A 24,801-nucleotide genomic window follows, 5' to 3' on the forward strand; every position below is an offset into this window, starting at 1 on the left:
CCTTACCAGGGGCCTCTCATAAGTTTGCAGTCAGATGTGGGCTGTGGCCATAGTCACTGAGGCTTACTGGGGTGGAGGCTGTCCTTCCAGCCTGGCTTGAGTTGGTTCTTCCCATGGGAGCCTCTCCACAGGGTTAATTTCATGGCTTCACAACATGCAGCTGGTTCTCCCAGAGCAAGCAATGTCAGAGATCTTAAAGAAGCCAAACTTTCCTAACCTTGACAATCTCACTGTCACTTCTGCCTTGTTGCATTTGTCACAGGCAGGGTCATCCCAATCCAGACTCACTCCAGCAAGGGGACAGATAAGGACATGACACCAGAAGGGCCATTGGGGCCATCTTGTAAATTTGGCGCTAAAATTATTTCTTAGCTCTGGATGCCTTGAATCGTCAGAGCTGAGGTCCTTCAGCTTTCCCCTTCCTTCTCTTTTTAGCACCTATCCGCACCCTCTTCCAGAACCCATGATGCCCTTTCATACTTCTTAGATAGTCATGAGTGAGGGCACTGGCCTCTCTCAATATCACCTTAGTTATTGGCTTAAATTCCTCTAGGAAGGAGGTATCTGTTGAACTACCACAGATGCTTATGAGGTGTGGTGGCCTCCAAGATGGGCACAGAACTGGCTGGTAAGGGACAAACTTTAACTTAAAGACAGGTCTTTAGGGCATGGAAAAGTCAAAGTAAATTGGATTAAACATGGATAACAGAAGTTGCAGGCAAGCCTGGGGTGGGTAAGAACTAGCCACTCTTCAACACAGTCCCAGTCGGGATATAATGAAAGCAAGTGTAGAACCAAATTCTCCACATAGCTATTTTAAACTGCCTTGATTAGCAAGTAAACCCAAAACAGTATGTCAACCTATTCTGTAAACTTCAAGTCTGAAGTCTTTATTGTTTTATATTCTAACAGCACCCTACAGAAAAGACTTGGTCATCCCTTGCTATCTATGGGGAATTGATTCCACGAGCCCTCTGGATACCAAAGTCAGATGTTCATGTACCTTGTCTAAAATGGCATTGTATTTGCATATAACCTATGTACATCCTCCTATATAATAAATCATCTCTAGGTTACTTTTAGTACTCAGTACAATGCAAATACTATATAATTAGTTGTTTTAGTCTATCATTTAAGGAATAATCACAATAAAAAGTTTGTTGTTGTTGTTGCCATGATGAGCGCAGGCAACAAAAAAATACACAACTTTTTTGGCAGAGGAAGAACATTTTTTTATTTTCTCACTTTTTTATTGGTGCATTATAGTTGTACATAGTGATGAGATTTGTCATTATGTATGGGTACACACACAATATATAATTTGACCATACTACTCCTGAGCATTTAGAATTTTTTTGATTCAAAGTTATTTGAGCCTGCAGATATGGAGGCTTCCTGTACTTGGGTCAGCTTAACAATATTCCAGACATAGTGTCCTAACACCCTCAAAAGTCTGCATCAGGTACCCAAAACAACCAATCCAATGAAGGTCACAGGTCCAGTACCTAGCTTCACCTCACACGCAAGTGTCTAGACTTCAGTTCATTAGATTCTTCTCTCTTACAGGCCAGGGAAGTCCACCTACATATCTGAATCCCACCAGTGTTTTCTGTTTTTTAAGTCTATGTTCCTACTTAGTAGGCCATTAATAGAAACCCAATCATTAGTTCCTGTCTTAATCAATGGATCACTGGAGTATCACTTAATAATCACTTCTATGTGCAACTGTCCCGATTAGATATTAGTTGATTACTCCTGAAATGTTCATTTCTTACTACCCCTAGGGTGCAACAAACTAAAATCTATACATATGTAGCATACTCTTTAATGCTAAATTACAGGTCTTAGCCCAGACTGTGGATGCAGGGGGAGCTAAGTTGAAGACTGATTTACTGTCTCACTAGAATCCAGTACCGTGTTGTTTTGTGCATAGTTAGCAAGTTGTTCCACGTGCTGGATTTGCCTTTCTATTCAGATTATAAATTTCTTGAATAAAGCAAATCATATATACTTTTTTATTCTTTTGCAGTGGCAAACACAGAACTAGATACATATAGGTACATATAGCTCCAGAAAAGCCTTCTTTTTTTTTTTCCTGGTACTAGGGATTGAACTCAGGGAACTCCATCACTGAGCCACATATTCAGCCTTTATTTATTTATTTATTTATTTATTTGTATTTTATTTAGAGACAGGGTCTCACTGAGTTGCTTAGCACCTCCCTTTTGCTGAAGCTGGCTTTGAACTCGTGATCCTCCTGCCTCAGCCTCCCAAGCTGTTAGGATTACAGGCATGTGCCACTGTGCCTGGCTAGAAAAACCTTCTTAATCATTAAAATTTGTGGCAACATCTTACAAAATGTTTGATCCTTTAGGAATCTTATTTACTTTGAGATTCTAAAGTACCTCTATAAACTAAAAACCTAATGACGTGAAACAATTATCTGACACTCTTGTAATGATTCAGGACAATTTAGGATTGCAATGAGTGATATAAATGGTGTATATACATTTGTGTAAGTATTTTTTTCCCTCATGTCAGTTTATAGCCTTGGTTCCAATCTCTTTTAAGCTTCACGAATTACAAATCAAAATATGCTAACATAAATAGTGACATTTGGCTTCATTCAAACTTTTTAAATTGAATTTGTCTGTTTGTACTAAGTTTAATTGCTTAAAGCACCAAGTCCAGAAGATGAAAGTTAGCACTGGATTTGTTTTCGTTCTGGGTACTGGCTGAAAACGAATGGTCGAAAAGCACTGTAATATTTGATTTTGAAGAGCTTGGACTAAAGGGATTGCATGTTGCCACTCAGGTCCTCAGCAAGGAAAGGCACACAGCTCTTATTATTTAGTGTGTAATCACGCACCTTGCAGCCACAGCCAGGAGAGCAGAGTGTTTGGTTTTGTTATGCAACAGCAGCCAGGCACACAGCCACTCAGCCACCCTTCACCTGCCCCGCTCAAGAGGGCCCTCAGCTGGGTTTCCTGCTATGTTTTTAACCATTGGACAACTGTGTGAAGTTCTAAGAAACTGTTAAGACTGTGGCCTGGGGATGCAAACCTTTGGGGCACCTCCTTGGGGCAAAGAAAGGAAAAGAACTAGCAGAACAGCTCCAGAGAGGTAAGAAAATCCTTAAAACAAAAGCAAACAATAAACCCAGTTCTTTCTGCAGTTGCCCAGAGAGAGGAAGAAGTCCATGTTGATTCACTGCAGTTCTCCTGGACACTCCTTCCCACTGCAGTTGGGGATGCAAAGGTTTGAGGGTTAAAGTAGGAAGACTGACCCCATAAATTTCCTTAGTATTCCTTCCAAATTCACACTCAATGGTAGGGCAGTGTGTGTTCAATCTTAGGCATACTGTGTAAGTAATGTCCTTAGGAACCATCCTAGTCCCTGTGTACCTTACATAAACTACCAGGAGAGAGATGAGTTGGTTGGTTGCAGGTAACACTTGGCACATACACAGACACACACGTACTTTCTTATTATTACTTCAAAAAAATTCATCTTGGGTCACTTGGCTCACGGCTCATGGTTAGAGATCTTAACTTTGATGACTTGACAATATTGGGTTTATAATATTTTCTGGGTTTTATTTTTTTCAATGTAGAATGTCTTCTACATAGAAATCTATTTCAATTTTTATAAAACGTGATAATAAAGCAATCTCTGAATTTGAATCTTGCTAAATTCAATAAATTACTTGCATCCTTATGCCTTTAATGTTTCTAGGCCAAATTCTGTGATTTCCTCAGAATTACATATTGAATTGTCCCCAATAATGTGTTACATAAATATGTTTATTTTGGATCTAAATACTTTAAATTATAGCCATTAATTATTTTTTAAAAAATGCTTCTAGCTTTTAGACTCACATGCGTTTCTATCTTTGTATTTTTTCCCAACCGTAATGACTGTGTACTGTTGATGTGATGTGGAAGATTAAATTTTAAGGCCAGGCTGACTCCCAGTGGCTCCATTATCTTTTCTGTTTGGCTTATCAATTAATCCTTGGTGTCCCTGAAATCCAGAATAAAAACTAGAGTTTGAAAATGTACGTGAAATAAAAGGTAGTGGCTTAGAATCTCTTAATGTCCTCGATCCTTGGTCTGGTTAGTAGCTATCATAGTGGACCTTTTTGTTTGCTTGTTTTTATTCTTGAAAGAATGTACTGTATTGGGCAGGGAGATATCGATTCAGCTTGCTATCTGCCTATTAGAAGCAGCAGGAAGTGGGCCCCTTCATCAGTGCTTTGTCTATAGACCCCTGCCCCACTGGGTTAAACTTCAATTGATTTGAAAGAAGAAAGAACGCAGTGCACAGCCTAAAACAGCTACCGTTAGGTGTCCACCCCAGGCATGTGCTAGACACAGTCCATGGCCAAGTTCACTGAATCCAAAACCGTTACAATAGGCATTTCCCCAGTCCTCATATTAAAAAACACAATAAGCCTTCTTGTTTTTGTATTGTTTTGTTTTGTTATTTAAATGTCTGCTTGAAAAGAAAAAGTGGAGATAAAGGATCTAAAAAGGTTTGGAATGTCAAAATAAATGATAAATGTCGACAGCATATTTTTTGAAAGATTCAAAAACTCTTTTTTTAAAAGAGTTCTTAACCTTCATCTAATCAGGGTCCTGTTATCTGCGCTGATCACATAGAGGGCAAGTGAGTCTTCCTAAATTCCAGGATCTACTACATGTCCCGTGGTTCCTATGTGAAACACTGTTTGGGGTCTAGGCTGAAACTCTCCTACTACAAATTTTATCAGCACTTTTTTTTTTTTTTTTTTTGGTGGTGGTGGTTCCTGGGAAGAGATGAGAGTAGTGATCCCTGGGAGCCAGGCAAGGCTCGCTCTTCCATGTCCTCATTGCGACCTGGCTCTTAGACTCATCAGTGAGTCACGTCTCAAATCAGAACTGGGAGAAAGGCCATAGCCCCCCTGACCGACCGCTCTGTGTCCAGAAGCAGAATCTTGTGTAGTGATTCCGCTGTGGTCTTCATGCTAGCCCTCTAGCTGCTGAGCTTCTGCTGTATGTGAGGCACAATGCTAGCACCAGCCCGAGGAACTGCCATTCCACTAGTGAGGAAACTGAGGCTGTCTCACAGTCACATGACTATGCTAGGATCATTTTATCCCACTTGCTTTTCACTAAATGTTAATGTTCTACTGGGAACTTCTGCCATACATCGTACCCCCTGGAGACTGATTAACTCACAGCAGGGGAAGCTGGGCCTTAGGGTCACTGTTAATGGGAGGTTAGTGGCCTGTGGCTGAGGGGAAATTGCCTGGAAAATGCATTTGCCCTTCAAGCTCAGAACCTGGAAAGCTTGTTCTGGAGACAGCCACGACTGGCTGGGAGAACTTGGAATTTCAGAAATTTTGTGACATTTTGATAATATTTTAAACAAAATTGTATTAAAATAGAATTAAGTAAACTATATTTAAAACTGTAAATAAATACAAAAAACTCATCTCTTCCTAAATATTTTATCATTTCCTGTGCTCTTGAGGTTATTACATCTGTTGTATCTGTGTGTGAGAAATACTAAATGATGGGTACCACTCTGCACCTTTCCAAATCTGCATTCAGCGTCTCAACATGCTAGCTTGACACCAGCCCTGGCAGGAACATTTACACCACCCAAACTTGACAAATGCTATGAATCAGTCAGGACTTAATTTATTATTTTGTTGCTTGTCTACAATTAAGAACACCATGAAGAAAATGTTTGTCAATGGCCATTACATGAAAAGTTCCTTGAGGAAATTTTTCTTCTAGTATTCAATCACAATTTTTAGTATCCAATTCAAAAAATATGCACACATCATTAACAAACAGCTGAAATGAAATTCCCACTTATGTTCATTGTTTCACCTTCCGCTAACCTTGCGAACTTAAATGTAAATGTCAACCCACACAGATCTGCACGTCTTTATCATTTGTAACCATAGTTAATGATGGATAGAAGAGTCTAGCAAAACTCACTGAAATCATTCTTGTGTGAATAAGTGATCTAGTCAGCCTTGGTGGTGCATGCCTGTAATCCCAGCAACTTGGCTGGATCAGGAGGCTTGCAAATTCAAGGCCAGGCTTGGCATCTCACTGAGATCCTGTCTCAAAATTAAAAAAATAAAATAAAAAAGGCTACAAGTGAAGCTCAGTGGAAGAGTGCCCCTGAGTTCATTTCCCAGTACTGCAAAAAAATGAAAGAAAGAAAGAAGAGAAAGTCAGTGGTATATATGGGATGTTTTATTTTTTAAAGTATTGTTATTATAATGTTTATACTGTGCACTAAACATCTTTTATTTATAATAAGCATTTTTTTTTCCGGAGAATCAGTTGTTAAACATTTGCCCTCATAAGCACTGCCTGGAAGGTATAACTGGTTTGCAAACTTGGCACCTGCCTAAATCATAGAGTAAAAACCATGCCTCCCCAGAAACAATGGCACCATTTTGAATACAGTTGAAATACAAACAAACTTTTTGCCCCATTGTTTAAATAGGGAAGCTAAAAAGTATACTGACTACTAGTATTGAATTTTCCACTCCTGTCCACTGGCAAGAATAAATTCTGTTGAGAAATCTTCAAATTACCCCGGAGCAGGTTGCAGATAAGGCATGCATTTTGTTATGGTACATATGGCAGAGTGCTGATTTTTCTAATGAAGATTATAGGATCCTTTTGCAACTATCTCTGGTTTAACCAGTAAAACTCCCACCCATACCAAGAACGCAAGGTGATGCACTTTACGCTAAGAAAACATTAAGGAATTTAAAATAAGGAATTTAAGCCCATCTCATATTTACTCAGTTGAGTAAATGAAAAGTAGGCTAAAGCTTATCAGTTTCTAGTTTTGTTTTACTTCTAGCCTGAAATACTCTCTAGAAATACTCCTGTGAGCTGTGGATTGGCATGTACTTCTTTTATGCTCTGTTCCTTAAGTCTACTTTAATTGATTTTGGATTGTTTCCACAAACTATGTTTCCGCATTACATTCTGCACTGAAGAGGGTGGGGCTATTTTGTTGATTTTGGCTTACAAGAAGTGAACTTTCTTTGACCTGAAAAATTTTGAGAAATTCCCTCCTTCTCAGCTTTTCCTTGTGGAAATCTAATATCTGTTCATTAAAAAAAATAAAATGAATGAATGAATGAATGAACAACTGAGAATCCTTTCAGTATTTCTGGAAAATGGCTTCCCTTTTGTGGGAATTGAGTGCTTAAGAGGAAGAGTTAAAAATACTCCCTGGTGCAGTGGTTCAGGCCTGTAATCTCAGCAGCTTGAGAGGCTGAGACAGGAGGATCCAAGTTCAAAGCCAGCCTCAGCAACAGCAAGGTGCTAAGCAACTCAGTGAGACCCTATCCTTAAAAAAAAAAAAATTAGGGCTAGGGATGTGGCTCAGTGGTTGAGTGCCCCTGAGTTCAATCCCCAGTACAGGGGGAAAAAAACAGGTAAATGGATGATGTTGGAGAAGATAATGCTAAGTGAACTTAGCCAATCCCAAAAAAAACAAATGCCGAATGTTTTCTCTGATATAAGGAGGCTGACTCATAGTGGGGTAGGGAAGGTGAGCATGAGGGGAATAGATGAATTCTAGATAGGGAAGAGGGGTGGGAGAGGAAGGGAGGAGGCAGGGGATTAGCAAGGATGGTGGAATGTGATGGAAATCATTATCCAAAGTACATGTATGAAGACTCGAATTGGGTGTCAACATACTTTATATATAAACAGAGATATGAAAATTTGTGGTATATGTGTAATAAGAATTGTCATGCAAAAAAGAACTACATGTATAAAGGTATGAATTGGCGTGAACATACTCTATATACAAAGATAGGAAAAATTTTACTCTGTATGTGTAATAAGAATTGTAATGCATTCTGCTGTTGTGTATTTAAAAAAAAATAAATTCAATAAAACTAAAAAAAATTAAAAAATTAAAAAATCACTTCCAGGCTCACTCAGTTGCCTTTAGCAAAAAATTCAATGAAACTAAAAAAAAAAATTGGTTATAGTTGATGCAGATTTGAAGAGTCACCTAATGTAGATCCATCATGTCTCCCAAGTTCTCAGTTCCCTTAGCACAGTAGACGATTGCCAAGTGAGGGTAGGAAATACTTAGAGTGCTCATTCTCCTGGGCAGAATTGTTTTTCTAGTTTTGACACTGAGTATATGTCAGGTTCTTGGTTTTCTTAGGTTGTCCCTTTTATATAATTCATCATAAGCAATGCTGAAAGGAAACCTGGAGGAAGTTTTTGATCTCTTTGGATTTGCTGACAGGGGCTTTTGTGCTTGTTTTCCCTGGCATTTAAGGAAACAAGATGAAATAGGCAATCAGTACAGAAAGCACCATTTTTTTTCTTTTTACTTAAGAAAATCTCTGCTGTGAGACTAATACAGTTTAAATGCAGGATCTGCAGGATCTTTGCTGCAGTCTGGTCAGAATAGATAATACTTGTCCTAGAAGGTGAACTTGTGGCACCAATGCTATGGCATTGTGGAGCCCTGGGACTTAACTCACCAGAACCTTGTTCAGAAAAGTCATGGGAATCTAAACTGGCATGGCTGCAGCAGGTGCCTTGAGTGGTCAGGCGTTTTACCCTTGACGTTGTTCTTTGGACTCTACTTCCTTCACCTGAACACACTATCCTAAATCTAACAGTACAGGGCCCAATTTTTAGGACCAAAGACTTACTGAACATTTACAGTGTTCTTGGTACTGGGTTTAATGCTGGGCAGCTTCCTTATGGAATTTATATGCTAACCTAGAACTGTTTAGAAATGAGTGAAAATTCTTTCCTTTGTTTTCAACTGGAATGAAGACAATACCTCTTGTATACCAGGCACTCTTCACATCCTGAGGATTCCATCGTGAAAATCCCAGCTCCCTCTGTGAGGTGCTGTGGGAGTCAGAACCAAAACAATAATCCAGCCTGGAGCATCCAGGGTGCTCTCAGGTAGGGACCAAGGTTGAATGAAGGAACCACAAAGAGGGCTCTCCAGAGAGGAGCAGGCACAGTCCCAGTAAAAGCTCCCAGTTGAAAGTAGGAGGTATATTTTTAAAGAATTGGGAGTTTCTCCTCCTGTTCCAACACCTCAATCCACCATTATTGTTAGGATTTTGCAGAGGAGAAGGAGCAGGGAGAAAGAATAGGATCTATACAAGGCAGGTGCCAAGGTCCCACCTCTTGAGACTGCAAATGGGTACAACCCCTCTGGAAAGCAGTATGGAGACTCCTCAGAAAACTTGGAATGGAACCACGATTTGACCCTGTTATCCTACTCCTCAGCTTATACACAAAGGACTTAAAATCAGCATACTGTAGTGACGCAGCCACATCAATGTTCATAGCAGCTCAATTCACAATAGCTAAGCTGTGGGACCAACCTAGGTGCCCTTCAACAGATGAATAGATAAAGAAAATGGAATGTCACTCAGCCAAAATTATGGCATTTGCTGATTAATGAATGGAACTGGAGGCTATTATGCTAAGTGAACTAAGCCAATCTCAAAAAAAGCCAAAGGCCAAATATTCTCTCTAATATGCAGATGCTGACTCACAATGAAGGGGAGTGTTCACCAGACTGGACAGGAGAAATGGGGGGAAAGATGTGGGATGGGAATTGGAAAGACAGTAGAATGAAGCAGACATTACTTTCTCGTGTTCATAGATGTATACATGACCAGTGTAACTCCACATCATGTTCAACCACAAGAATGGGAAGTTATACTCCATGTATGTATAATATGTCAAAATACATTCTACTGTATAACTAAACATGTATACATGTAGTCATTATAATTAAACAGAAAAAAAATTAAAAATAAAATATTTTTTAAAAAAGGTCCACCTCAGTCCCCTCCTGCCTGTTTTCCTGTTCATTTTTCATGTTTGCCACACCCAAGAGTCAGATAAGGAAGTCTCTTCCCTTTGACTTATCATTTACTGAGAACTAAAAATCATGTGTTGGCTTACTGTGCTTTTCCTCACAATAACTCTAAGAGATAGGAAAAGTACCGTCACATCGCCACTTTATGGTTGAGATGGCAGTGATGTCCTCAGCAGGAGTGGTATTGCTGAGTTCGTGGCTCAACACAGCAGCATGTCCACATTTCCTCACATGAGGATATAAGGCAAGTTCCTTAACTTCTAAACCTTTGCTTCCTCCCCTGTCAAATGGGCTTAAAAATAGCACTGTTTTCTCAAGGCTTTTGTGAGGGTTCAGTGAGATAGTGCACATAACGTGCTAAGACATGGTAAGCAATTAATAAATAGTTATTATTATTATTATTATTATTATTATATTATTATTCCACTTTGAACAATAGGCACTAAATCAGACTGTGTTTACAAACTTGAGTAAGACATGTCACCAGCCAGAGAGACAGACACCTGCGTAACTGGCCACATGGCCATGAGATAGACAGATTAAGCAGTTGTGCTGGCCCTTAGATTGTTCCATTTGAAGCTGGGGCATGCACCAAAGGCTTTGCAGAGCTGATCATGTTTGGACTTTGACCTGGGAGGTACAGTGTCACTCACTCTGAAAGGGTGAGCCCAGTTGAAGAGATGCAATTTTATTAGTTTTCTATTGCTATAAAAAAAAAAAAAACCTAAATTCTGTAGCTTAAAATAACAAACATTTGTTATAGTTTCTCTTGGTCAGGAATCTGAACACAACATAAGTGACTTTGGTTCCAGGTCTCTCATGAGGTTGCCATCAAGTTATCACCCAGGGCTCCAGTCATCTCAGGCAGAACTGGGGATGGAGAATCACTTCCAGGCTCACTCAGTTGCCTTTAGTAGGCAATAGAAGACCCAATTCCACACTCACCATGGGAGCTGGCCTACCTTGCTTCCTCAGAACGACCTCTGTTTATTCTGTAGAGCTGCAGTTGGCCAACTTATTATATAGAGGGCCAACTAATAAATATTTTAGACTGTGGATCAGACAGTGTCCCTTGCAACTACTCAACTCCACTGTAGAGCTGGAAAACTACAGTAGACATTGGGTAAATGAATGCACATGATTATGTATCAATAAAACTTTATTTACAAAAGAAATGTGGCCTGACCCATGGACAACTTAACTGACATGTTTCCTCCTATAATCTGAGTCACTTGTGGTATGTGGATGGCCAACTTTGAGGCAGAGAGGATGAGCTCATGGCAACAGGGCTTTGCATACTAACAAGGAAGGAGTAAGCCCAGTAGCACCATAATAACAGTTTCTGATAATTGATTACTTGTCCTTTGCCCACACAAAATACATAACCCATAAGATATCATTCTTAGGATCTTAAGATATGGATACTTAAGAGTGGCCATCTGTGCACAAGATATGGTAGACTCTCCCTGTCCCCAGAATTTTCCTTTCATAATTTTACAGAATCCATCCTTAACATTTCCTTTTGCATTATGTTGACATTACACATACAACCTGACTTTTTCTAGAACAACTATAGGATTAGATCAGGTCTCTGAGAGGTTGAGAAATCCTGGATGACTATTTTGTGGTTTTTGAGACTCTAAGTTTATTAAAGTAGCAAAGTAATGACAAAACAGGATTATAAAAATTAAAGAATATTTTAAATGCTTACATCTACATATATTGCACACATGCACAAAGGTGATAGAATTTTTCTATTCTGAAGAAAAAGTATTAATTCATAGGGGACTATGCACAACTTGTTATGGAAAAATGGGGCTAAAGTTTAAGGCTGTGATGAACATTGTCTTCTTTCAATCCTGTCAGTAGCTCTGGGCTTACATTTGGAGATAGTAGTTAAGACTTTTCGTTTGAAGCCCATCATGGGAGGGAGGCCTGGGTTACCAACTAACCTCCTATGTCCTATGTTCCCTGACTGCCTCTGCAGTGATAGGCTTGGTGACACACATTCTGTCATTGACCACTCCATGGTGTAATGAGAAAGCTAAACTCTGAACTCTGGGTTCACCAATTTACTAGTTGTGCTACTTATTTGTGTTAATTAAGCTTGGTAAACTAATTTATTTATTCATAAAATTGAGTTTTTAATGCTTGTTTCATGGAGTTGCTGGAAAGAAAATCAGTGACTGTGAAATATCAAACACACAGTAGATGCTCAAGTGGTAGATACCATCACCAACCCGCACCACCATCACCACCTTCACAACCATCACCACCACATCACCACCTCCACCAAAACCCCTATCGCTACTATCACTACCACTACCACTATCATCTCCTTCACAACCATTATCACTACCATCACCATCACCATCGCCATTGCCATCGCCACCAACATCATTACCACTACTACAACCACTATCAGCAATACCACCACCATCATCACCCACACTACCACCACCACCACCTCTACCACAACCACCACCATTACTACTTTCACAACCATCCCCACCATCCATTATCCCTCACCACCACTTCCACCACCACCACCACCTTTATCAACATCACCATCCCTCACAACCACACATCATATCCAAACCCCAAATTTTGATGAAGAAAATCTGTTAAGTATAACCAAACCACCTGCATGAACCCAGTGAAAAATTTTGTGACTGTGACCTCCCTGGCGCCCTGCATGAATGAATTGACAACACCCCAACTGCAGTTATTTAGCCCCTGGGTTTTGCTTCACTACACACTCTCCCCATTCACCCTCCCTGCCCCGGAAAAAATGATTGTGTGCAAGCCAGTTTGGACATTTGAGACAAATCTCTTCTGCCATATGTGAGCAAACTGGGACAGAATCAGGACTTTATAAATAGAAAAGAAAATATCCAAAGAACATTGTAGTGCCAACAGATGTACAGGATGACTGCCACCTTTGTTCCCTGAGACCCTGATTGTAAGAGAGACATGCTTTGCCGCCTCCCTCTCAGAAGGCTTGTGCTTGAAGACTTAATAGGAGTTGAGAACTGGCTCGGATTCCCAGGGGTCTATTGTGTGGAATCTTTAACTGTTTGAAACAGGAGGTGTCTGCCTGCTTCAGGTTATTACAGGTTTTCTTGACCCAGAGTTGAGAATTTGAATAGCAAGCATGCCTGTGGATTTGACATTTCCTGGTTGGTCACTAACTGCCTGGTCATATGGGTCATTTTTGCTTCATGTCAGAAGAAAATTAGAAATTGGAAAAGAGAAGGAAATCAAAGTCCTCTCACACATTAAAATATGTAGAGTTTATCATCAGCACTGTAGACCCTGAACCTGGAAGCTGCAGGAGAGTGACTTTACCAAAAATGGAAAGTTCTACAACTATTAAGCTCTAGAGAAAAACGGTTAATTAACTGGCAGAGGGTCACTCTTGGAATAATTTGTGGCCATTGAAAGCAATCATTATGCCGGGCACAGCAGTGCACCCCTGTATTCCCAGTGGCTTGAGAGGCTGAGGCAGGAGGATCACAAGTTCAAAGCCAGCATCAGCAAAAGCAAGGTGCTAAGCAACTCAGTGAGATGCTGTCTCTAAATAAAATATAAAATAGAGCTGGGGATGTGGCTCAGTGACCCAGTGCCCCTGAATACAATCCCTGATACACTCCCCACCTCCCCCCCCCAAAAAAAATCATTATGAACCTTATGTATTGTCATGAAAAGGTCAGCGATCTAATGTTAAATGGAAAAAAAGTAGGATATGAAGTTGTTTTTATATTTTGTATGATGGGTATGCAGGTGGACGTGAACTAAAAGATATCATGGAAAAATTGAACACATCACACAAGGTTCAGTTGCTGTGATCACGAATGACCTTTTTCCACCCTTTTCCCAGCCTTTGTGTGCTTATTTATACTTCTCTGTGTGATCATATCTATTTTATATGTATTTCATTAGTTATATATTACATATATAAATGTATACATAGACAATACCTATAATGCATAAATGTAAGTGAAACAGGGTCTTACTTTAAGCCTTTGGAAGAAGGTCAGAGATGTTCATAAGCAGAACAGAAGCAAAAGGAAACCAAGTTTTATCCTTCAAAAAAATACTTAGAATTTGGCATATACTAAAGATTGAATTTTAAACTCCATCGCTAGATGAGCAAATTCGACACCATGATGCAGATGATTGTGCTTTCCTCAAATAACTAATCCCTTCTCTTTTCAGCAACAAGTCTAGCTACAAACCTCAGTTTTGTTCCCTTGGCTTCAATGGCGGTCTCCTTTGATCACGACTTCACACAAGGAAAAGATATTTCCTTGTGCGAAGTAGTGGTTCTCTTCTCATAGCCTCCGACAACAAAGGCCCCTGTGTGAGGACCACAAATTCCTCCTGGAATACAGGGAAGGCCCCCAGCTGAACCGTATCCAAGGAAGATGTTGCAAAGCTTGCAAAGCGTGTTCTGAGAAAAGAGCGCTGCGTGAGATCTTTTCTTTCTATTCAGATATTGGCCCCGCTCAGGGGGTGGGGGCGGGGGACCCATCAAAGGACAACAGAAAGCAAACCCTGAATGCAGCAGCTAGTTACAAGGAAAAGAGAATTCCCGCAGTCAGTGTTGGTGCCAAGTCAGGCTTATCATGTTTAGAATTTAACTGCGTTTAAAAGAAATCGGTTTTCCTTTCTTGGAAGTTATAAAAGGCAGTGGAAAGAGGCTGTCCACTCTGCGCTATAAAACTCTGAGTAAAGAACTCTCTATGATTGCCACAGACTGACTCAGTTCACCTCTCCTCCTGCACCAGCGTGTGGCCGCTGGTCATTTCCTGTGGACTGCAGATCTCACCCGTCAGGCCCTTATCCTGGAGTTCAAGGTCCCTCCTGCCCACCCCCAGCCCAGCCTCCTGAACTTAGCTCCCACTGGGCTCCCTCCCCCACCACCCACAAACCTTCCCCTCCACTCGGCTTCCTCAGGACCTTCCACAACTCCCAGACCTGTGGGGAGGATTTATGGAGTGACATTAAGTACCTGTATCAGGCAGGTGCCTTTGGTATATATCCGTGTCCTTTACCTTCTCCCTTCTTTGAACAGGAATCCCCTTCCTATTATTTGAACTTAAGTTCTTGGGCAGTGACAGATCTTTTATCAAAAGCCAGAAAATACGGTTCTGATGGGAAGAAATGGGAGGTGAGGAGATCCTGCCTCTTCCCTGTGGCCGGGCCCCTCTGGACCTGCTGGAAATGGACAAGGAGAGAGGCAGCGGCCACCTCTGTGCTCCTACCACCTGCTTATCCTGATTCACCCACAAGCCTTGCATTCCACCTTGCCCAAGGGAACAAAGGCACAGAGTTGGGGAGATTTGACTGATGCCACATGCCTCACAAATAGCGAAGCTTAAGATTCAAATTCAGAAGTCTCTGGCTGCAGAGCTCTCCTGTCTTCCCACTACACAAAATACCTTTTCAAAGATTCACAGACTTCCTGTCATGGCAGCATTTGCCCCTGACATCTGTGGCTCGCCAAACAGCATCAAAAGTAATAAAAGAAAAAGAAAATACCCTTTCTTAGCGCCAGGATTGGCTCCACCTGAAAACTAAATTGTTTACGAAGTAAAAATTCCAGTCCATGTGCAGGTAACTTAGCTGGTTAAATATCAAGCTCTGCAGGACTGTTTACTAATAGACCCTGGAATGTGATGCCTCCAAGGTTTTCATGTTGTACTTGAATTTGTTGTCAAATATCACTGTTGCAGAACTTGTGGACCAGCATCCTCCACTAGAACTTTCTGTGATGAGAAAAATGTTCTGTGTCTACTCAGTCCAACACCATAGCCACTAGCTGCATGTGGCTTTTAAGCCCTGGAAAGATGGCTGGCTATTTATTTTAACCTGGGAACTGAATTTTTAACTGTATTTATTTTTGAATAATTTAAATTTAAATACCACTTGTGGCTAGCAGTTATCACAGTGCACTGCAGAGCTCCAGAACATTCTGAAAGGTGGCAGTACTTTGCCTATGTAATTTCCATTACATCTCTGGGTCATACTTATTTATGTTCTGCCTGCCTCACTCAGTTGCGGACTTTATGTCTTCGCTCACCCCAGTATGATCACCTATTGGCACGTGGCCTGGCCCAGAACACCACACGTTTAATAATCAATGTGGGACAGATAAATGGATGTGAGTTGGCTTTTTTGGAAGCGTTGTGTCATCGCTTGCACTCATCTGGCTCACTTTTGTCTTAGGCCTCGTATTCCACTGTGTGTGAAGATGATTCAGCCGCCACTTCCGCCACCTCCCGCCACCTCATACAAGGATCTGCTGATCTCCACTCCCTTAATTTTGGTTAGATGAATATTTATTGTAACTATGTAAATACTTGTCACAGCTAAAGGAGGCAATGAATTATAATTGCATTTCCTTTCCTAGACAACTTTTTTTTTTGAGAATTTTTTAATATTTATTTTTTAGTTTTCGGCGGACACAACATCTTTGTATGTGGTGCTGAGGATCGAACCCGGGCCGCACGCATGCCAGGCGAGCGCGCTACCGCTTGAGCCACATCCCCAGCCCGACAACTTTTTTTCTGAAAGTAACAAATGGTTTATTTTTCTTTCTTTTCTTGGGGGATGGGGGATTCCAGGGATTGAACTCAGGGGTACTCAACCGCTGAGCCACATCCCCAGCCCTATGTTTTGTATTTTATTGTGAGACAGGGTCTCACTGAGTTGTTTAGTGCCTCACTTTTTGCTGAGGCTGGCTTTGAACTCACAATGCTCCTGTCTCAGCCTCCCGAGCCGATGGGATTACAGGTGTGCACCACCGATCCTGGTGCAAATGGTTCATTTTTTCATTTGCTGAGTTCACTGTACACTTCCCTCTGATTCAATCCCACATGCTTTCCCTATTATTAAATCTTCCTCTTTTGGATGCTTTAGTTATTATTTTTTATTTGTCCTTTTCAGATATATATGACAGTTGAGTGTATTTTGACATATTATATATACATGGAATATAACTTCCCATTCTTGTGGTTGTCCATGATGTGGAGTTACACTGGTCATGTATTCATCTATGAACACAGGAAAGTTATGTCTGATTCATTCTGCTGTCTTTCCTATTCCCATCCCCTCTCCCTTTCCTTCATTGCCCTTTGTCTAGCCCAAAGTACTTCTATTCTTCCCTCCTCCCCCCTTATTGAGTGTTAGCATCTGCATATCACAGAGAACATTCAGTCTTTGGTTTCCTGGGATTTGCTTATTTCACTTAGCATGATAGTCTCTAGTTCCATCCATTTACTAGCAAATGCCATAATTTCATTCTTCTTTATGGCTGAGTAATGTTCCATTGAAGGATACTTTAAAGTATGTTTTAAAGGCCATCCTGGGCCTTATCACCTTCTCCAATATAAGTGAGCTGTCCTTCTATTGCATGTAACAATGTGTCAGTCAACCCTGTACCCAGGGACCATATGAGCCAGGATGGTCCTGCAAAATGGCAACAGAGATGATAAATGCCTATTGTCCAGGGAAACTGTGACCACTGTAATATAATTGTAACTGTAATACAACCCATTAGTTATACATTTGTGGTGATTCTGGGATCAACATACCTACTGCTCTGCCAGTCCTATAAAAGTATTGCACATATAATTCTGTACAGCACATGATACTTGGTAATAAAGTAGACGTCTGTATTACTAGTTTATGTACACTACCCTTTTATTATTATTTTTAAATGTCCTTCTTTTACTATAACAACAACAAAAAAAAAACCCAGATGCCATGCTAGGCTGGCATCAGCCTCACACATCTGCATTCACTGCCTCTGAACAGCGTCAAGAAGCCACACTGAGCACTGGGCGGGGCTGGGTCCATGCACTCTGTGGTGTTCACAGTGATGACTTCGCCCCACCACATGTTGCTCAGAACGTATTTCCCGATGTTAGGTGACACGGGCCTGTACACACTGTTGGCATTCTGGGGTCTCCAGTCCCCATCACCCAGGGAAGACTTTGCCTGCCTTCTGCGTCAGTGCTGCGTCCTGTATCCCTGGCCATCTCCTCCTTATTTAGCCCCTCGTTTGTTTCCTACGCCTCCTAGAACCCTTCTGGCAAAGGGGATGTGGATGGTCAACTTATTGAGAACTTTCATATCTGAAAACATCTTTATCCTGCCTTCTCACTCAATGGGTATCTGGTCAGGTTTAGAAGTGCATGAGGGTGTGTGTGTGTGTGTGTGTGTGTGTGTGTGTGTTTAAGAAGCCTAAAACCATTCTGCTCCCAACTGCTCCCATATCACTTGTTTGGCTTGTCTTGTTTCTGGAAGCTGCAGGAACTTCACTTTGCTCCCAAATCTAAAGTCCCACCACAGGGTGTTTGGGTGCTGACTGTATTTCTGCCATTGTGTCAGGTTGGTGAGTCCACTCACTCCACGAACTCATGTCCTTCAATTAATAATCATTTTGTCCCCCTTTGGTCTTTCTCTCTTTTACTACCTCAGGGGACATTTCCTCAACCTTCCAGATTCTCTATGGAGATACTCATTTTTACTGTAACTTTTAAAATCTTTTTTCTTTTTCCACTTTTAAAAATTATTGACCAATTTAAAAATTATTGACCAATTTCTCTGATTTTGATGAGGTGAGGTACCCCGGATTGAATTCAGGGCACTCGACCACTGAGCCACATCCCCAGCCCTGTTTTGTATTTTACTTAGAGATAGGGTCTCACTGAGTTGCTTAGCGCCTTCCTTTTGCTGAGGCTGGCATTGAACTCGTAATCCTCCTGCCTTAGTGTCCTGAGCTGCTGTGATTATAGGTGTGCACCACCACGCCTGGATGTTCTCTGATTTATTTTATTTTTTAATTTGTTCTAACTAGTTACATGACACTAGAATGCATTTGGACACATTGTACACAAATGGAGCATAACTTCTCCTTCCTCTGGCTGAACATGGTGTAGTCACATGGTAGTGTAATCATACATGTATATAGGGTAATAATGTCTGTCCCATTCCACTGTCCGTTCCTTCATTCTTCCCCATCCACCCACCCCTCATTATAGATTAGCCCTTGGGTTTTGGGGTTTCTCACTTAGCATTATATTCTCCAAGTTCAGCTATTTACCTGCAAATGCCATAATTTCATTCTTCTTTAAGGCTGAATAATATTCCATTGTGTATATGTACCAAATTTTTTTTTTCCATTCATCTGTTGAAGGACACCTAGGTTGGTTCCTTGGTTTAGCTATTGTGAATTGAGCTTCTATAAACATTGGTGTGGCCACATCACTGTAGTACACTGTTTTTAAGTCCTTTGAGTATGAACCTAGGAATGGGATAAGTGGATCAAATGATGGTTTCTTTTCAAGTTTTCTGAGCAATCTCCATAATGGTTGCACCAATTTGAAGTCCCACCAGCAATGTATGAATGTACCTTTTTCCCTGAATCCTCACCAACACTTACGGTTGCTTATATTCTTGATAATTGCCATTCTGACTGGAGTGAGATGAAATCTTGGAGTAGTTTTGATTTGAATTTCTTTAATTGCTAGAGATGATGAACCTTTTTTCAAATGTGTGTTGATCGATTCTTCACTTCTGTGAAGTGTCTGTTCTGTTGCTTAGCCCATTTATTGATTGGGTTACTTGGTTTTTCTGGTGTTAAGTTTTTTGTTCTCTGATCTTTTTATTTTTAATTTTTTTTAATTGCCTTCCGTTCTTTTCAGATGCGAGTGACCTGAGCACACTAGTGGCTATTTTTGTAGTTTCCTTCTCTAGTCTATTTCCTCTGCTGTGCTTGGTTGGGTGGTTGGCTGGCTAGAGACTGTCCTCTGATGCCTGGAGGACCACTCTAAGGTGGCCCCCAGCATTTCTGGAGGGGCAGGGATGGAGCAGGCTGGGGATGCCCCAATCCATGTGCAGGCCTTGGCTCAGTGTCCTCCGTGGCCACCATCACCCCACCCCTGCTTCCAATAGGGAACCCCACCCTCTCCTGTGTTCAGTCCAGAAACCCTGTTTAACCAGCTGCAGACACAAAACCTACAATCTTTGGTTGAGATGGAGGGAGTAACCACCCTGAGGCCAGGAGTGCAGAAGGGGATTTAGGAACCTAACTTCTTAAACTTGCAAATGAGCCTTAAGCCCTCGCCTTTCACCAGGCTGGCCTTGGGTCTTAGGGATTCTACCATCCAAATTGGGCTCATTCTTCATTTCTCAGACTGCTGATGTACTCGGTCAGTGCTATGATTTTAATATGGGTAGAGTCCCCCCAAGGTTTAGGTGTTAAAGGTTTGGTCCCAGGGTGGTGATATTGAGAGGTACTGAGGACTTGGAGGAGGTGGGGTCTAATAGGAGGTCCTGAGGCCTTTAGGACATGCCCTCAAGAGGAATTATGGGACCCAGGTTCTCATCTCTCTCTGCTTTCTGGTCCTTTTTGCTGTTCCATGCATTCCTGCCATAATGCATTCATTACCTTTTTCAAAGGTAAAAAAGCAATTGGGGCCACCTGATCTTAGACTGGACTCTCTAGAATTGTGAGCTAAATAAGACTTTTATTCTTTTATTGCCTCAGGTATTTCATTATAGTAATATCAAGCTGACTGATACAGTGAGTCACTACACATCCATGGGCTCTCTGTTTTCATCTCCTTGGTGGCTTTCCCTATGGGTTCATGTCTTTTTCTGACACAGAGCAGTTGGATGTTGTGTGAAATGAGTTCTGAAGGATGAGTAGAATTTTGCAAAGTATTGATGGGTATGGTGGCATGACAACTGGCGAAAATAATGGGTGCAAAGACAGAAACAGGAGCATTTTGGCATATTTAGAGAACAATAAAAAAATTCAAATGGGCTAGTTTCAGAGATACCATAGGAAGGCCATTGATGTCATGCTGTGAATGACCTTGAATACTTAGCTGAGGATCTTAGAGACTCAGTAGGCAAAGATTTGCTAACCATGCAGTGGCTGGTTGAGAGCTAGTCTTGGCTTGACCGGCTTCATGTTGTGTTTGGATCTGTTCCAACACTACTCTATCCAAGGGCCCTTTCCTCAAAAAGTGGATTCTTCCCTGTAACTCCAAATTGCCACGTGCACTTGGTTTCCTACAAAGCACTTATCACTGGTTGTGATTTCTGTCTACCAACCACATTCCATAGTGGGACCAGGGAATGTTCTGTTCACCCTTTCCACTCGCAGCCCTTGGCACCCTGCTCGGCCCAGTAACTTCTCACAAAATGTGCAGACGTCTAAGAGAAGCTTCTGACAGACGGTTCAGTACCTTGTTCAAAGCTAAGCCAAGGCTTATGTGAGAGTATCAGTTCATAGAGGAGCTGTGAGATGGGAGGCCAGGAAACCTGGTGAGCAGGTCCTGGCTGCTCATCACTAGCAACCTGGGTGACCTTGGATAAGTTGCTACCATTCAGACCTGATTTTCTCATCAGTTAAAATACAGGCTTGCTGTTGCTGACTGCGGGGTTCCCTTCAGAAACAGTGCATCCCTCGCAGGGAAAATGAGGGGCTGATTGGAGGAGACAGAGGGCCTGACTAGAGGGGCGCCTTTTGGATTTTTTCTAGGAGGAATGTAACATAATTGATGTGAAGAGAAGGATCCAGTTTTAAGAGTTGCCTCTGACCTCTGCATCGCATTTGATCCCTTTGGACCAGTAAACCTTTCCGGTGCTCTTTCTATTTCTTTTGCTCAGAGCCTTTTACCCCTCTAAAAAGCATGGAGATGTGACTGTGCTCTTTTCTCATCTTACTCTTTGAAGTGAGATGTAGTTCTCCAAGTAAATACTCGTCCCTCCCAAGTCTCCTCACTGTCTTGATCTTTAAACTGCAGGAATCCAGAGCATTCTCTCCCCTGCGCATGAGGCTGTCATCTGTAGAGCCTGCTGACTGTGCCTCACTGCGGCATCCTGGTCCCTAGCACAGGGCTTGTCACAAAGCGGCATTCAGAGTTGTTTGTTGGCTAAATAAGTGATACCCTGCCGCAGTCCGGCTGCAGCAAACTAGCCGGGGGGGTGACGAATAACTTGTGTACGTTGATACAGCAGGAGTAGGAGCCGTTTATTGCAGGACAGGAGCAGTATTTATACATTCCACACAGCTTATCTAATTAGCATAAACTAGATACATCAGTCAACCAATAAGGAATCTCCACACTTAATGGCTTGCTTTTGTTACTTCTCAAACCACTCCCTCTGGCATTTTGCCAGGCACCATCCAGACTTGTTTACGAACTCTAACATTCCCCTGGCAAAATGCCAGGTGTTATTTTGACTTGTTTACAGACTCTAACATTTCCCCCTTTTGTTTAATTTAAATAACGACCATAGTGGTTTTTACAGAAACACCATAAATAACCTGCTACAAACAGAAAGGGAGGATACAAAATGCCACAATACCAAGCCAATTGATGGCTCCATGCAAGAAGCCCTTGGAAAAATTATACCAGCAATGACACTGTTAGCAAAGATACCGAGTTACAATTTGTTGTAGATTATAGTTTGTTGTCTCAGTCCAGGTAAAGCAGTGTCTCAATAGATTAACTCACAGACCAGGTAAATCACAGTCCAGGTAAGTTCTGCAGGCAGCTAGCTTAAATCACAGTCCAAGTAAGTTCTGCAGGCAACTAACTTGATCCGAAGTCTCGTCCGTTTCTCAGCCGAAGACTCGTCCGGTTTTCAGCAACATTGGAAATTCTTTCACCTTGGTCTTTATTGGCACTGGGATGAAGGCAGGAACTCCGGATGGCTAAAGAAAATCCTGTAGCATTCTACTAAGAAAACAACCTTCTGAACAATTTAGTACATTATATCAAGGTTTTTTTGCATTTGAAATAAGCATTAATAGTGCTCATTACTCATTAGCTTCCAGGTGTGGGAGAACCATTGTAGTTTAGTTATTGGCATTGAAAATGACCAAACATCAGGGACACCAGTAGCGTCTTCTGCTGGCTGTAGTGCCTGGGCAGCCCCAGATGGCCCTGGGGAGTGTCCCAGACTCAAACTGCTACTGGGAACAGGGAGCAAGAGCCTGCGATACTGTGCCTCCGGGTCAGGCTTGGATTTGGGCTCTTGCAGTGGCATCCCGCTCCCCGGGCAGGGGGCGGGGAAGAGCCGGTTGCTGCCGCTTGGAAAGCCCTTGCTGCGCCATGACCAGCTCGCACATGGCAGCTGCTGCACCGATTCACGCACCCTCCGGTAACAAAAAGTATTCAGTAATAGCCTTTTGCTGCAAACGAAAAGTATTCAGTAATAGCCTTTTGCTGCAACTTTTTTCCTGATAATCCTTCTTCTTCTGAACTTTCTTTTTCTTTCTGACTAGAGTTCCTGGGCTTCCATCAACACATGCCCTAACTATTCTTGGTTCCACTGGGGTGCCTTCTTCCCTTAGTAATTTACTTCTCACCCCTTCCATATTTTCATCACAAAGACAATACAATACACTGAGACAAAACAAGACACAAACATACTGTATCAATCTTCTCCATTTTCTTGAAATGGTCATTTTTCCTCTCGCCCTATCTGCCTAGGGACGAGCAGATTTGCTCCCGTCCTATCTATGGACGGGCAGCTTTTTTTTGTCACTTACCCCCGAGTGTCCCAGGGCTCCCCGTACGGGCCACCATCTGCCGCAGTCCGGCTGCAGCAAACTAGCCGGGGGGGTGACGAATAACTTGTGTACGTTGATACAGCAGGAGTAGGAGCCGTTTATTGCAGGACAGGAGCAGTATTTATACATTCCACACAGCTTATCTAATTAGCATAAACTAGATACATCAGTCAACCAATAAGGAATCTCCACACTTAATGGCTTGCTTTTGTTACTTCTCAAACCACTCCCTCTGGCATTTTGCCAGGCACCATCCAGACTTGTTTACGAACTCTAACATTCCCCTGGCAAAATGCCAGGTGTTATTTTGACTTGTTTACAGACTCTAACAATACCCCAAGCCTTCTCACCTCCCACCCCACTAGCCGTCATCCGTTCCCCACCTGCCACTCTTCCTCTCACCTCTGTCTACCTGGCCAGGTGCTATCAGTATCTAGAGGCTACTCACTTACACAGCCCTCCAGGGCTGAACCTCCTCAGGGTGTGGTTGATGTTCCCATTCATGGTATATGTGCTCCCTGCACAATATTTTAGTTATTTAAAAGCTCTTCTTTTCCTCTTGACCTCTCCAGCTAGTTAGCTCCCCGAGAGCTTGAACTTGACCTTTCTCATGTCTTCCCTATCAAGTCATAGGAGTCCAATTATGAGCACTATGGTAAAAATTAAGAATAATAGAATCATGGACCATCTGAGCTACATTTTAGATTCTAAGGAATTATTGAACAATGAAAATAATACTAGATGAAAAATGGCTAACAAAATTATAAATTGAGGGTTGGGATTGTGGCTCAGTGGTAGAGTGCTTGCCTTGCCTGTGTGACGCACTGGGTTCAATCCTCAGCACCACATTAAAAAATAAATAAATAAAGATATTTTTAACTAAACTAAATAGAGCTTTTTAAAAAATATATATAAATTGAATCACTGGATGTATGCAACTACTCCAATATTTTGTGGTTGATTTGAGGCAAAGTTCATTATATGGTTATTTCATATATGGGATTGAAATAAGAGCATTTCTTGAAAAATTGGTGTCTATAGATAGCAAATTATTCTAATAACCATAAAAAAGTTGGTAAAAATCTTAACATTTTATGTTCCTTCTTAAGTTGTATATAATGTTTTCCTTATAAGCAAAGATAATTTTTAAATTATATATATTTTTTGAAATATTGTACATTGCATTTACTCATTGAAACTTCACTTGATATATCTCTGAGGAGCAAATTTCTTCCCTTTTTTTTTTTTTCTAGTTGAAACTATACCCATCAGGGAAGAGGTGTGCTATCATGTGGTATTTA

The 24,801-nt window shown here is 41.4% G+C and overlaps 1 protein-coding gene across 1 annotated transcript in view; it reads left to right on the forward strand.

The window, feature by feature from the left end:
* The first annotated feature begins 1,896 nt into the window (after positions 1–1,896).
* Positions 1,897–24,801, forward strand: part of CUNH4orf19 (chromosome unknown C4orf19 homolog) — a 43,513-nt gene continuing 20,608 nt past the window's right edge. The window contains exon 1 of the mRNA XM_046446637.2: positions 1,897–3,123. The gene's annotated coding sequence lies outside the window, so the exon portion shown is untranslated. The remainder of the gene's footprint in view (positions 3,124–24,801) is intronic.

The sequence above is a fragment of the Marmota monax genome, unplaced genomic scaffold (assembly GCF_021218885.2).
Source record: "Marmota monax isolate L192 unplaced genomic scaffold, Marmota_monax_Labrador192_F-V1.1 WCK01_AAM20220418_F8-fsc00025, whole genome shotgun sequence".
Taxonomy (NCBI): Eukaryota; Metazoa; Chordata; class Mammalia; order Rodentia; family Sciuridae; genus Marmota; species Marmota monax.